Source organism: Apium graveolens, chromosome 5 (genome assembly GCF_009905375.1).
Source record: "Apium graveolens cultivar Ventura chromosome 5, ASM990537v1, whole genome shotgun sequence".
Classification (NCBI taxonomy): domain Eukaryota; kingdom Viridiplantae; phylum Streptophyta; class Magnoliopsida; order Apiales; family Apiaceae; genus Apium; species Apium graveolens.
The window spans coordinates 17,588,225-17,600,832 of NC_133651.1; the positions used below are offsets into that span (position 1 = coordinate 17,588,225).

General features: G+C 36.3%; 1 non-coding gene across 1 annotated transcript; it reads right to left on the minus strand.

Moving 5' to 3' along the window:
* Positions 1–11,264: 11,264 nt before the first annotated feature.
* On the minus strand, positions 11,265–11,371 carry LOC141662508 (small nucleolar RNA R71). Its single transcript, XR_012550621.1, has one exon. It is a non-coding gene; the product is annotated as a small nucleolar RNA R71 (small nucleolar RNA).
* Between the last annotated feature and the right edge of the window lie 1,237 nt (positions 11,372–12,608).

Sequence of the window (12,608 nt, forward strand, 5' to 3'; positions counted from 1 at the left end):
TATTTGTGTTTTTTTGAAGTTGTGGCACATGAGACTCGGTTACATGAGTGAAAGGTGGGATGCAAATTCTGTCAAAAGCTAATCTTCTTTGTTATCATAAGTTCACATGTCTTGAGTTTTTTGAACATTGTATTTTTAGAAAGGTACATCGCAACAAACTGAACAAAAGGCACACTTGATTACATCCATCCTCATTGTTAGGATCCGTCCTGGGTAGAATCTTTAGGGGGACATAGATATTTTATGTCAATAATTGATAATTTATCGAGAATGACTTGGGTGTTTATCATAAAGTATAAAAGTGAAACCTTCAAGATTTTCAAGTAGTGGAAGGCGTTAATGGAGAATCAAACAGGGAAGAAGATTAAGAGGTTGCGAACTGAAAATGACCTGGAATTTTGCTCGTTTGAGTTTAGTGAATTCAGCAAGAATGATGGGATTTCTACGCATCATATAGTCAGGGATACACCACAACAGAATGGTGTAGCAGAACATATGAATCAGACACTTCTGGAGAGAGCTACGTGCATGCTCTTTAATGTTGGACTTGCTAGAAGATTTTGGGCAGAAGCGGTTAGTACAACGTGTAATCTGATAAATCGTGGACCTCACACAGATATTCATCTCAAAACTCCTATTGATAAATGGTCTGATAAGCCCGCTGATTATTCCGATTTAAGTGTTTTTGGTTCAACTGTTTATTATCATGTAAATGAGGGTAAATTGGAGTCACGGGCTAAAAAACGAAGTGAATGTACGCTATAGGGATGGGGTTAAAGGTTATTTAATCTGGTATACATATGAAAATAGGGTTATACTGATTAGAAATGTAGTTTTTGATGAAAATTCTATGTTTAAATCTAATGTGAAGTCTACTGTTGTTTCAGAAAGTGGCGGCGTTGAGAAACAGGTGGAGCAGGGAGTCATTTAAGATGAAAGTGAACCACAACATGAAGTTCAACAACCACAGTCAGAATCAGAATCATCATTACCAGTAGTGAATCAGCACAATTTGGCTCTTGATTGATAAAATAGCTAATTATGGGGTGCCTACAAAAATGGTTTTGAAGAAATGGTAGCATATACAGTATAGGTTGTTGAAAAGGTGGATCTTAGCTCTGATGAGCCATCCACTCACAAAGAAGTAGTTACATGTATTGAGTCTACAAAATGATTTGCTACAATGGGAGATGAAATAGAGTCACTTCAGAAAAACAAGATTTGTGAATTAGTCAAGCGGCCTCGAGACAGAAATTTGTCATTTGTAAATGGGTCTACAAGAAAAAGGAAGGAGAAACATATGTTGAGGGTATCAAATATAAAGCTCGGTTAGTAGCTCGAGGGTTCACTCAAAGAGAGGAGTAGACTACATCTGACATTGGTCTGAGTCTGCTGAAGAGAAGGAGTACAAGATCTGAGTCATAAGAGTTTTTCTGGTACATCTGGCATTATTATGATACATCTGGTACATCTGTTTTTTGTGAGATGATTCATGTCAAGGTAGAGATTTGTTAAAATATGCATTGAATCTATTTTTAGACTGTTATATGTTTTGGGCCTCTTTTTCAGGGCTTTTCCATAATCGCGTAGAGAGTATTATATAAACTCTCTTGGACATAATCTAAACGTATGTTATAATCTGTATTCTCAATACCAATAAACAAAATTCTTCTACCTATTTGTGTTCTTTCTTTAAATTTATTATAATTTTTCTTCCTTCCGTTATAACACTGATGAACTTGAATTTTTCTCAAAAGCCAACTACATAAATACTAATGGCCACCAGTAATTTATTTTCACAATTTTATTACTTTATGTATCTTTGTCATTCAACGTGGTGATGTTTGATTCCGTTTCTACATGGTAAGCTACTAGATTTCCCTATGTTTTGTTGCTTGCGGTTGGACTCAATTATATTTCATAATTTTAAATCTATTTATTTATTTTTGTGAATCCCATAAACTTGGTGTCTGTTTGACCATTTCTTTACAGTTTTCTTTTTGGGATGTCCCATCCAATTTTTTACATTTCAAAACTGACCAAAAATAGTAAATGAGTTCCACCACTTTCTCACTTTTCCTCCCTTTTTACACTACTTTTACTCAACTATGTCCTTTTTATAGTCCCAATTTATCTGTCATGTTTGACTTTTTGTGGTCAAATTGACTCAACTTTGACCGTAAATTAAACATCAAATTTTCATTATTTTGAAAAACCGAAGAATACATATTAAAGTAGATTACGTGTACTTTCTAATGATATAATTTTTATAATTTTTTTCGATTATATACTATATGAAAAATCAATGGGTCTCACCACTTCACTCACTATTCTTCTTCTTTTTCACTACTTTATACATATTTCTTAACCTCCGTGTCCAAATCAAATGTAAAGAATTGGCCGGAAGGGAGGGAGTATCATTTAAGCCGCTTTAAATGGACAAAACATCATTTCATATTTAGTTGTACTGTTTGGCTAACATCTTAAAATGACTCATTTACCTTAAAAAGATAATATGAAAGTGGGCAAAAGGTACATTACCATTTCATTTTCACTCACTTGTGCTAGGAACACAATTCCACTTCAAGTTTTATTTTCTTTTGTCATTCTGTATTTTTTATTTTTAATAAAAAAATATTCTTTATATGATCCACCTTGCATGTTACTGTTACGATAAGGAATGCTCTCATTAGTTTTAAAAATAAAATATAATTTTTTATTCAGAAAACAATATTCTAAAAAAATGAAATACTCAAAAGATTTTAAAATGTGCACAAAGTCGAAACAGTCATATAATATCATATAATTTTCATGTTTAATTTTTTTTTAATTTATATTTATGTATCAAATTATTACAATAAAATTTTGATTTTTTAATAGAAAATTATAACTTATAAGTTATAATTACCGAACACATCATCAATTTATAAGTAAAATTATTCAAACGCGTAAATAACTTATAAGTTACAATATTCATATCACTTATATAACACTTTTCAACTTTACGTATAGGCAGCCTTGGATTCAAGTTGTAACCTTTAATTATAGCCGAGCTACTCTGAGGGAACTCTCTATTCATCATTCTGATTAAATCTTTAATTTTTTAATATCGAGTTACTGAGGACTGAGGAGGGAGATTTCAAATTGATTTAGTTATATTTTAAAATTTCGTAAAAGATTTTTAATTCAAAGGTTTAATTTCAAATTTTATATAAACATTTATTGCTTTAATTTAATTTTTAAAAAATTATATTTTGTGTGTATCAATATTTTAATTTTAAACCATAGTTTTGTGTTTTTTTTTCAAAATTTAATAAAAAAATTATCTTATTTGATATACGTAAATTACGTTTTTATCGTTTTTATATAGTTGGCTTGTATCCAATCATAGTAATATTATGCTTATATTATACGATTTTAAATTATAAATTCGTGTTGATGAGTTCAATCTCGTGAGAATTGTTGATTTTTGAACAAATTTTACTACAATCCTAATTATTTTTCGATTAGTTGGGTTGTACTTGTATCCTCCAGCAAGTCATAATGCTTACTTTATGACATGAAAGTTTTTTTAAGAGCATTCATGTTTTTAGCTTTTTTCTTTCTTTTTTTGGTCAAGAGCTTTTCATTTTAATAGTGGTTAACTCATATATTTATGTGATAATTACAATCCAGTAGTTTTAGTATGATTGATTACTCTTTTGATTCTAACAAAAAATAGATTATACTTGTAATGATAATTGATTTAATTTCTTAATTCATGCATGTTTAATCAAAATTTGAATTTAAACTGTTTGTTTTAAAGAATTACATTTATGGATATTTAATATGAATGATCCTATAATTCAAATTTTGAGCAAATGATGGTTTGATTTATATGCTAATTATACTAATAGTTAAAGGTCATTTATTGTAATTAAATTTCACTAAGGATGTGCTTTATTGTAACTTTTGATTTGATTTTAACTGCTTTTTTTGACAAATACAAAAAACTTTCATTAACTTGACTATAATACAATCGGGACAAACCCTCAACTGTCGATACAACCAGGTGGTAAAAAAAATAACATAGTAAAAACAATTAGATAAATTGTTTCCTGATCGTTTAACACGTAGAATTTAAAAATTCTTGAAATTAAAAACGAAATCAAAGACATCCCAAACGATCCAAATTGTACCAACATCTCTGAAAATAACAACATCGCAATTGACCATATCACATAAAAACCATTGTTAGCCAAATGTTCAGAAACACCAATCACATAAACTGAGATTGGAGAAGCGACACCACAGTTATCTACTTGCCGGACACCAGCTATAGATATGCCGAAAACACCCCAACTATCTACATGTCGGATACCAGCTATAGACATGCCGAAAGTGTAAACCCGTGAAAGATGAACAATCTTTGGTTGTGAAAGGTGAGCTCTTGCAATAATCTGTTATGTATGAATATAACACAGAGGGGGGTGAATGTGATTTGGCTTAAATATTTGATTTTTGATCGACTTTGACTTTAGCAGTTGGTTGTTGTCAACGATTTAGTAGAATAGATGTTAAACATAAATAACTATGCAAATATTGAAAACAAAGATCTTCAAAACTCACTTAATTTTATATTAAAAATCAAGCAGTGTTTTGCTACAAAATCTCTAAGTTCTTGTTTTAGAACTTAGCTTCTTTCTTGAGAGAGAATATTAGATTTTCTATCTTGATTCTTCTTTTCTGACTAAGGACCAGTGTTAACTTTATAACTCAGTTAACTGCTGGTTTACACAGTGTGTAATAAACATGCTATTAGCTTTTCTAAGCTGTCACTTGTCATTTCTATTTATAGAAAAACAAATCTTCCATTTCTGGCTTATCATATCTTTAGCATCCCGTGTTTGCTTTAATCTCCTCTGTCAGTTAATCTTTGTCATTGATCTTGCACATTTCTCAAGCTGCTTTTTGTAGACTTGTCAATCCAGCTGTGTGAATTGTTTGTTGATTTGCAACCTTGGATATTAAGCTGTTCTGCAATTTTGTACTTAGAGAAATTTCTTCACTTCGAGATCTCCAATTAAGCTGTAGAGAACTCGAGATCTCCAATTAAGCTGTAGAGAACTTGACATCTCGATAGGCATGTTGGCTTGTCGATATCTCTGAAACTTCATTGTTGACTTGACTTATCGACAACTCTGAGTTCTCTAGTGAATTTTGGTTTATCGATAACTTAGACTTCTCTAATGGACTTTGGCTTATCGATAACTCAGAGTTCTCTAATGAATGTATACTTGTCGATATCTCTGAGTTCTCGAATGGGTATCTGACTTATCGATATCTCCAATAGCATTTCCTGAGTTCTCGATAGACAATTCCTGAGTTCTCGATAGGTCTTTCTGAGTTCTCGAATGACTTCTCTATAACACTAATTATGTGACTTGTAGAGATCTTGACTTAGAATATTTTTCACCAAACAGAATTATTCAACTCCAAGCTTCTTCATAATTCTTTTGAGGTATGACCTTCTTGATCTTCTTCCAGATAGAATTCTTAGTCTTGACACTGTTTAGGGAAAAATGCTCCAGTCTGCTCCATTTACATTTTACAGACATTAAGTGTTACAAGTATGAATTACAGATTAAGGTTACAATACAACTAATCTTAGGGTTGTCCAGGTATGACTTAATCTTGTTATGATACAGGCATGTCTTGCAACAATCTCCCCCAATTTGTGAGAAGATAGCTTATCACAAATTCATGCCTGTTAACAAGACTAACCCCAAGTTAAAGAATGAAAACAAAATTATACAAAAGCTGATACAACACTTGTACATTGAACATTTGACAGTTTACAATAATTAAGTAAAGACTGAGATGTCTGATCATGTCTCAATTATGTTCTTAATCTACACATGTATTTTTAATTCTTCTAGGATGGAGGTGTCAGTTAGAGCCTCTATTAGTTTCAGCAAATCTAGCTTAGGATAACTAGCTAACATCCCTATCCCGAATCTTGACAAAGAGTCAGCTTTTACATTCATAAATTTTCCATCCTTTGATATTCTGCTCTTTTCTGCTGCCTTCAACTCTTCTGATTTTCTGATATACTCATCAATGTCATGCTCATACTTTCTCCTCCTTTCATCTAGCAAATTTCTATGCTTATCTCTCATCTCCTCTCTGCTAACCACAAACACTGCCAATATTGTTCTCCATGCCTTAGTGGCTGAATCTTTACCATTCATCAAGCTTATCACCCTTTTCAGTTCAACAATTGAGAGAGAATCCATTAGTCTATTTCCAAGCTTTTCAAAGGACCCATCACTATAGTAGATTCTAACTTCTTTGATGTGAACAACCCAAACTCTGACAATTCTTTCAGCTAGTTGTTGGAAGCAGCCTTCATCTGAATCCACAACATTTAGAGATTGGAAATCATTTTGATCATATCTGTTCCATATGGCCTTTTCACCAAATCCATGATCATTGAGAAATTCAGCTGTCAGTTGTCTTCTTTGTCTTCTGATTCTTCTCTTGACCTTGGCTTCTTTTGGACCTATTCCAACTGTTTTGAAGTGTGTTTTATGGGGTGGCTTGAATGAAGGTACAGTTTTGAGTCTTTTCAGAGAAGTATGACTGTGAGTGATTTGAGTTTTGAGGAGAGAGTTTGCAGTGAGCTTGTAGAAATATTTAGGCTTAGAGGTTTGAGGTTGAGCAGTTTTTGATGAGATTGAATGTGAAGGTTTAGCAGTTGGTATTTGGATATTTAGGGTTTGGAGAGGTTATGAGGTATCATTCTTTTGTCTTTGTCTCCTTCCACCCCTCCTTTGAGTCTCAGATCCACTTTTCTTCTCCTTCTCTTCCTCACTATCACCTTTTCCACCAATTCCTTGCTAGATTGACTTGAGTTTGAGCCAGAAGGATTTTGACCATCTTTCTTCTGCTCATCATCACCCAAGTCATCTGTGTTGATTTGAGTTTTAGGCAAATTGGCTTCAGGGTTATCAATGTATCTCCTCAGAATTTTGATCATAGCTTCATCTTCACCAGTCTTCAATTTCTTACTTTTCAGCTCAGACTCAAGCACCATTATCAGTCTTCTGTTGGCCATGACACAGTTTTTGGGTACTTGGAAATGTTTCAGTTGCTTGGTTGTAGAGCAGATATAGTGCACACCTTTGCTTGGGTGTAGATAGGCTTCTGGGAATGCAGCTTCTTGAGCCTTCTTCAACTCTACTAGTAGCATTTTCTCTTCATTGTTGATTATCCTGACCTTGTTAATCAAAATATCCACCTCAGATGCTCTTCTGGAAATTAGATAATTGAAGTTGACTTGCATACATCTGTCTACACCAGAATCATTAAGATTGATCACTATCCTTTTCTCCAAAAACTGGTCCTTGACTGGAATCTGCAGCACCCTAATATAATTGATAGTCTTTTCCAAGGTCTTTCTGTAAGTAAAAAAGTTGTTGTTGAGAGAGTTCCTTAATCCAGTGAGCAAGTTGTCAAATTCTTGTGTCATTCCTGGACCTTGAGCAGGCATAAGGAGCCTCTCTTGTTCTAGACCTTGTTCTTGACTTTTGAGTGTTGATTGTGTTAGCCTTGCATCTATCCCCCCTTAGTCTTGGTGACAGGCATGAGTAGGGGAGTAGAAATCTCAGGTCTTACAGCTTCAGGCAATGCTGGCAGTGGTATGTTGAGTTTTCCCATAATGGCTCCCAAAGCAACTGTATTCTGCATTTGTAAATGCTTATGGGACTCCACTAGGGCGTGAATATCATGTTGTTGACTATCAACCAATATGGTTAGAGCTCTGACTTGTGAAGATAAATCTGAGTTGGAAGCTTGAAGTGAAGAAATTTGATCTTGAAGTTCTTGTATCTGAGGAGTAGAGGTTTTGGCTGAGAAGGACCCAAGGTGTTCATCAACAGCTTTTCTGACACCCTCCATGAGAAGAAATGAAGGCTCATACCTAGAAGTATACATTTGATTTAGCTTGACCCTGGTATCATTCGAATTTGTGATATGAGCTTGAACTTGATCAAACAGGGCCTTGAAAGAACTCTTCATATTTGACACTTCCTTCTCAATGGAGGCCAGATCCATCCTTGACATTTGCTCAGTGAAAGACTGGAATTGATTCTTGATGTCCTTTTTAGAAGGCATAATGCCATCCATCTTTTCCTTGATCAGCTTCCTGAATTTATCTTCATGTCCAGTCAATTTCACTTCAAGAGCCTTTTCAAAGAGATGGAAAGCCTTGAGTTGAGCTTTGTGCACATCTATGATGGCATCATAGACTTCCGGAGGAGTGAGAGATTTAGCATTGCTTCCCATGATAGTTATGTACTCCCTCCTGAATCTAGCCAAAACTTCATCCATTTCTGCCACATGGTCATCAGACAACCAGGCATCTACATTTCCATCTTCTTCAGCCTCATCTACTATCTCCTCCTTCTGTTGTTCAACCTCTTCATTGAAGCATAGCAGTATAGCTTGATAGTCCTGGTTCCCCATGTCTTAAGTGAGCAATTGCTGAGAGAGATTGGCCAAGCCTGATATTTGATCTACCAACATGTCATCAACTGTAGAAGGATGAGCTTTCATATCTTGTAACCATTGAGCCATGACATGTGGTTGGCTGGATTGAGATGTGGATGGCTGCTGAGAAATGTCTAAATTACCACCTGTGACTGAAGTCACAGTTTGACTCACAGATGAATCTGTGGTTTTGACAGTTTGTTGTTCACCACATGTAGTGGGAACATCCATTGGAATTGGAGAGGATTTGACTGGGTTACTGTCATGTACACCAGCCTCAAACCTTTGTGCACCTTGAAGAGCACTGTCACATAAATGTGATGAACTTGCCTCTCCCATAACAGGGTCATTGGCAATTGTACTCCTAGATTCAACTGTCAAGACAATTTCAGCTAGGGTTTTGAGGGGAGTTGTTCCTTCTAGAGGAACCTCCAATTGATTGGAGAGGATTTAGATAGCTCTCCCTCAAGAGTACTACCCTCAAACCTATTCATCTGTGAAGATAATTGTGCACATGAAGGTGCAAGAGTGACCATGGGGTCTTCAGTAAAAACTGATGAAACCCCCATGTTTGTGATGGTGTCATCAAGGTCTACCCCAACTAGTTGATAAGTGGCATTTTATACCACTTAGAACGTCTTAAAATGGCTTAAATTGGTGTCTTGAAATCAAGTATTTTGTGTATTTGATGCGTTTTTCTAGTGTTTATGCATTTCAGGGTATTAGTTGCATTTCGAAGGAGGAATCATCAAGAATAAGCCTTGGCATGTGTTCACCATTGCGAGAGGAAAAGAACGGGCAGATTACGGCGAAGAAACGGAGCAAACATGGAATTTTTCCAGAAGGGTCCTGCGCGCCCGCGCAGCAATGCTGAGCGGCCGTGCAGCAGCCTTGCGCGCCCGCGCAGAAATGCTGAGCGGCCGCGCAGGGTCGGGGGAAAAAGATATATTATTTTAGACTTCTACTTCTGTTTGGCTTCCAACTTCTATGTAATCTGAGTTTTATGGGACTATTATATAAGTAGATTTGAGACGTTTTTCACAGAGTATTAAGAAGAGATTATGTTTTAGATTGTGTTTTGCAAGAAGCGAATGAGAAAAGGAAGAAGACCGATTTAGCACACAGCAGCGAAGAGGAAGCATATATTCTTGTGATTCTTGTTTCGTTGTAACGTTGGATGCTAGTTTTCTTGCTTTGACTTATTTACTCTTGTGACGTACTCTGTTTTAATATAATCAGTTTAGTTATTATTTTCTTGTGTTTGTTATCATGATTTCATATGAACCCATGATGGTGATAAGTTCTATTATGGGCTAATCGTGATCATGGGGTTGCAACAGATTTATTATGGAATTCTTTAGTTAATTGTTTAATACTTTAGTATGTGATGATTGCATGATATCTAGTATTGGTTGTGCGTATTCGTCTTATGTGCCTCGCGAACATATAAGATAGGGTGTTAATCTCTTGTGAAGCGACGGTGGATCTTGAGATTTAGAACTTGCCATGCTAGCATAGGTTCATGTACATTGTGCATGATTAGTGGGTAACTCTAACAGTTTTATTTGCCCTATGTAATCAAAAGGAATAACTTGTGCTTAAATTGTTGTGTTGTCAATTTCTGTAGACATATAGGAACTCAACATAATTGGTGACTATTCAACTTCTATCTTAATTGTGGATGTTTGGTAGAATGGTATTAGTACAATGAAAGTCGGCTTTTATCAGTTTCGTGTTATTCGATTAATATCATCACTGTCACATGCTAAAGGTAATAACTATGGCTATAGAAGGAAGTAATAATGAAGTTGTGATCTCATGAGTGTTTTATTATTGATAAATTGAAGTGTTAGTTAAGTGGTTAATTAAGTAGTTAATTATAGTTAATATTTAATCAACAATTTTAAGTGTTATTATCTTAACATTGAGAAGTAATCATACATTGGTGAGTGAGTTAAATTAGACAATAAATTAGTCTGAGTCTCTGAGGGAACGAACTAGAAAGTATTCTATATTACTTGCGAACGCGTATACTTGCGTGAATATTAGTGCGTGATTTCGCCCTAACAAGTTTTTGGCGCCGCTGCCGGGGACTCGGCGTATTTGTTTAGTTTATGTACTTACCATCATTGGTCATTAGGACTCAGTGATTAGGACGTAGTAGTTAATTACTCTTTTCGATTGTGTTTCAGGTACTTTAGCAAGAGTTTATGCAAACTCGTTCTCGTGCTCGCAAGAGGACCTTAGATACAGCTGAGGAGAAAGACGAAGTTCTTGATACTCCGGAGAAGTTAGATTTTGAGGATTCAGATTCAGGAACTGAGCAGAAAGAACCAGTAAACATGGGAGATCGTATTGTTCAAGCTGATCCAGCTCTTATGGATTTTTCTCGGCCTAAAATTGATGACATTCAGTCAAGCATCCTTCATCCGGCTATTCAAGCTAACACCTTTGAAATCAAGTCGGGCACTATTCAGATGGTGCAGAATTCTGTTTCTTTTGGAGGAGCGGCAACTGAAGACCCCAACATGCACATAAGGAATTTTGTCGAGATCTGCAGCACTTTTAAGTATAATGGCGTGACTGATGAGGCTATCAAGTTGAGGCTTTTCCCATTCTCACTGAGGGATAAGGCTAAAGACTGGTTACATTCTGAACCAGCTGGGTCCATCACTACGTGGCAAGATCTTGCGCAAAAGTTTCTGGTGAAGTTTTATCCAATGGCAAAGACTGCTGCTATGAGGAGTGCTCTTACTCAGTTTGCGCAGCAACCTACAGAATCTATGTGCGAGGCTTGGGAACGCTACAAGGAAATGTTGAGAAAATGTCCACATCATGGAATGCCGGATTGGATGATAATCACTGGTTTTTATAATGGTTTGGGGGCCCAATCTCGGCCCATGCTCGATGCAGCAGCTGGAGGCGCCTTATGGGCTAAAAGCTATACTGAGGCGTACAATCTTATTGAGATGATGGCTGCAAATGAGCATCAAAACCCAACTCAGAGGATGACATCAGGCAAGGTAGCAGGTATTCTGGAAGTTGATGCAGCCACCGCTATTGCAGCCCAGCTCCAAGCGCTATCAATGAAGGTTGATTCTTTGGCTACGTATGGAGTTAATCAAATAGCTATGGTTTGTGAGCTTTGTGCAGGTTCTCATGCTACGGATCAGTGTTCTCTTGTCAACGAAGCTGTTCAGTATGTGAATAATTATCAGCGACAACAGCAGCCTGTGCCAGCGACTTATCATCCTAACAACAGAAATCATCCAAATTTCAGCTGGGAAAATAATCAGAATGCTATTCAGCCACCATATCAGCAAGGAGTGAGTAAACAGTTTAACCCACCTGGATTCCAGCAACCACAGCAGTATGCTACAAGACAATCATATCCTCAACAGGGAAGTGCAGCTGCACCTACTAGTGCTGATTTTGAGGAACTTAAGCTGTTGTGCAAGAGTCAGGCGGTTTCTATCAAGACCTTGGAAAATCAAATCGGTCAATTAGCCAATGCAGTGCTCAATCGTCAACCTGGCACTCTTCCCAGTGACACGGAAGTACCAGGCAGGAAGGAAGCTAAAGAGCAAGTCAAGGCTATTACCTTAAGGTCTGGAAAAGTAGCTGATGCTGAAAAGGCAAAAGAAGTCGAAGCTGAAGTTAGAGATGAAGAATCTAAGCAAAGGGAGAAAGCGGCGGAACCAAGGAAGACTACTGTTGAACACACTCTGCCTGAGGCTAATACAGGGGAGAAACAGCTCTATCCTCCACCACCTTTTCCTAAGAGATTGCAGCAACAAAAGCTGGATAGACAGTTCGGGAAGTTTCTGGAGGTGTTCAAGAAACTTCACATCAATATACCTTTCGCTGAGGCTCTGGAACAAATGCCTAGTTATGCGAAGTTTATGAAGACTATTCTTTCAAGGAAGGTGAAACTGGATGACCTTGAAACCGTTGCTCTCACGGAAGAATGCAGCACAGTTCTGCAACAAAAGTTACCACCAAAACTGAAAGATCCAGGAAGCTTCACCATTCCTTGCACCATTGGCAATCTAACTTTTGACAAGTGCCTTTGTGATTTG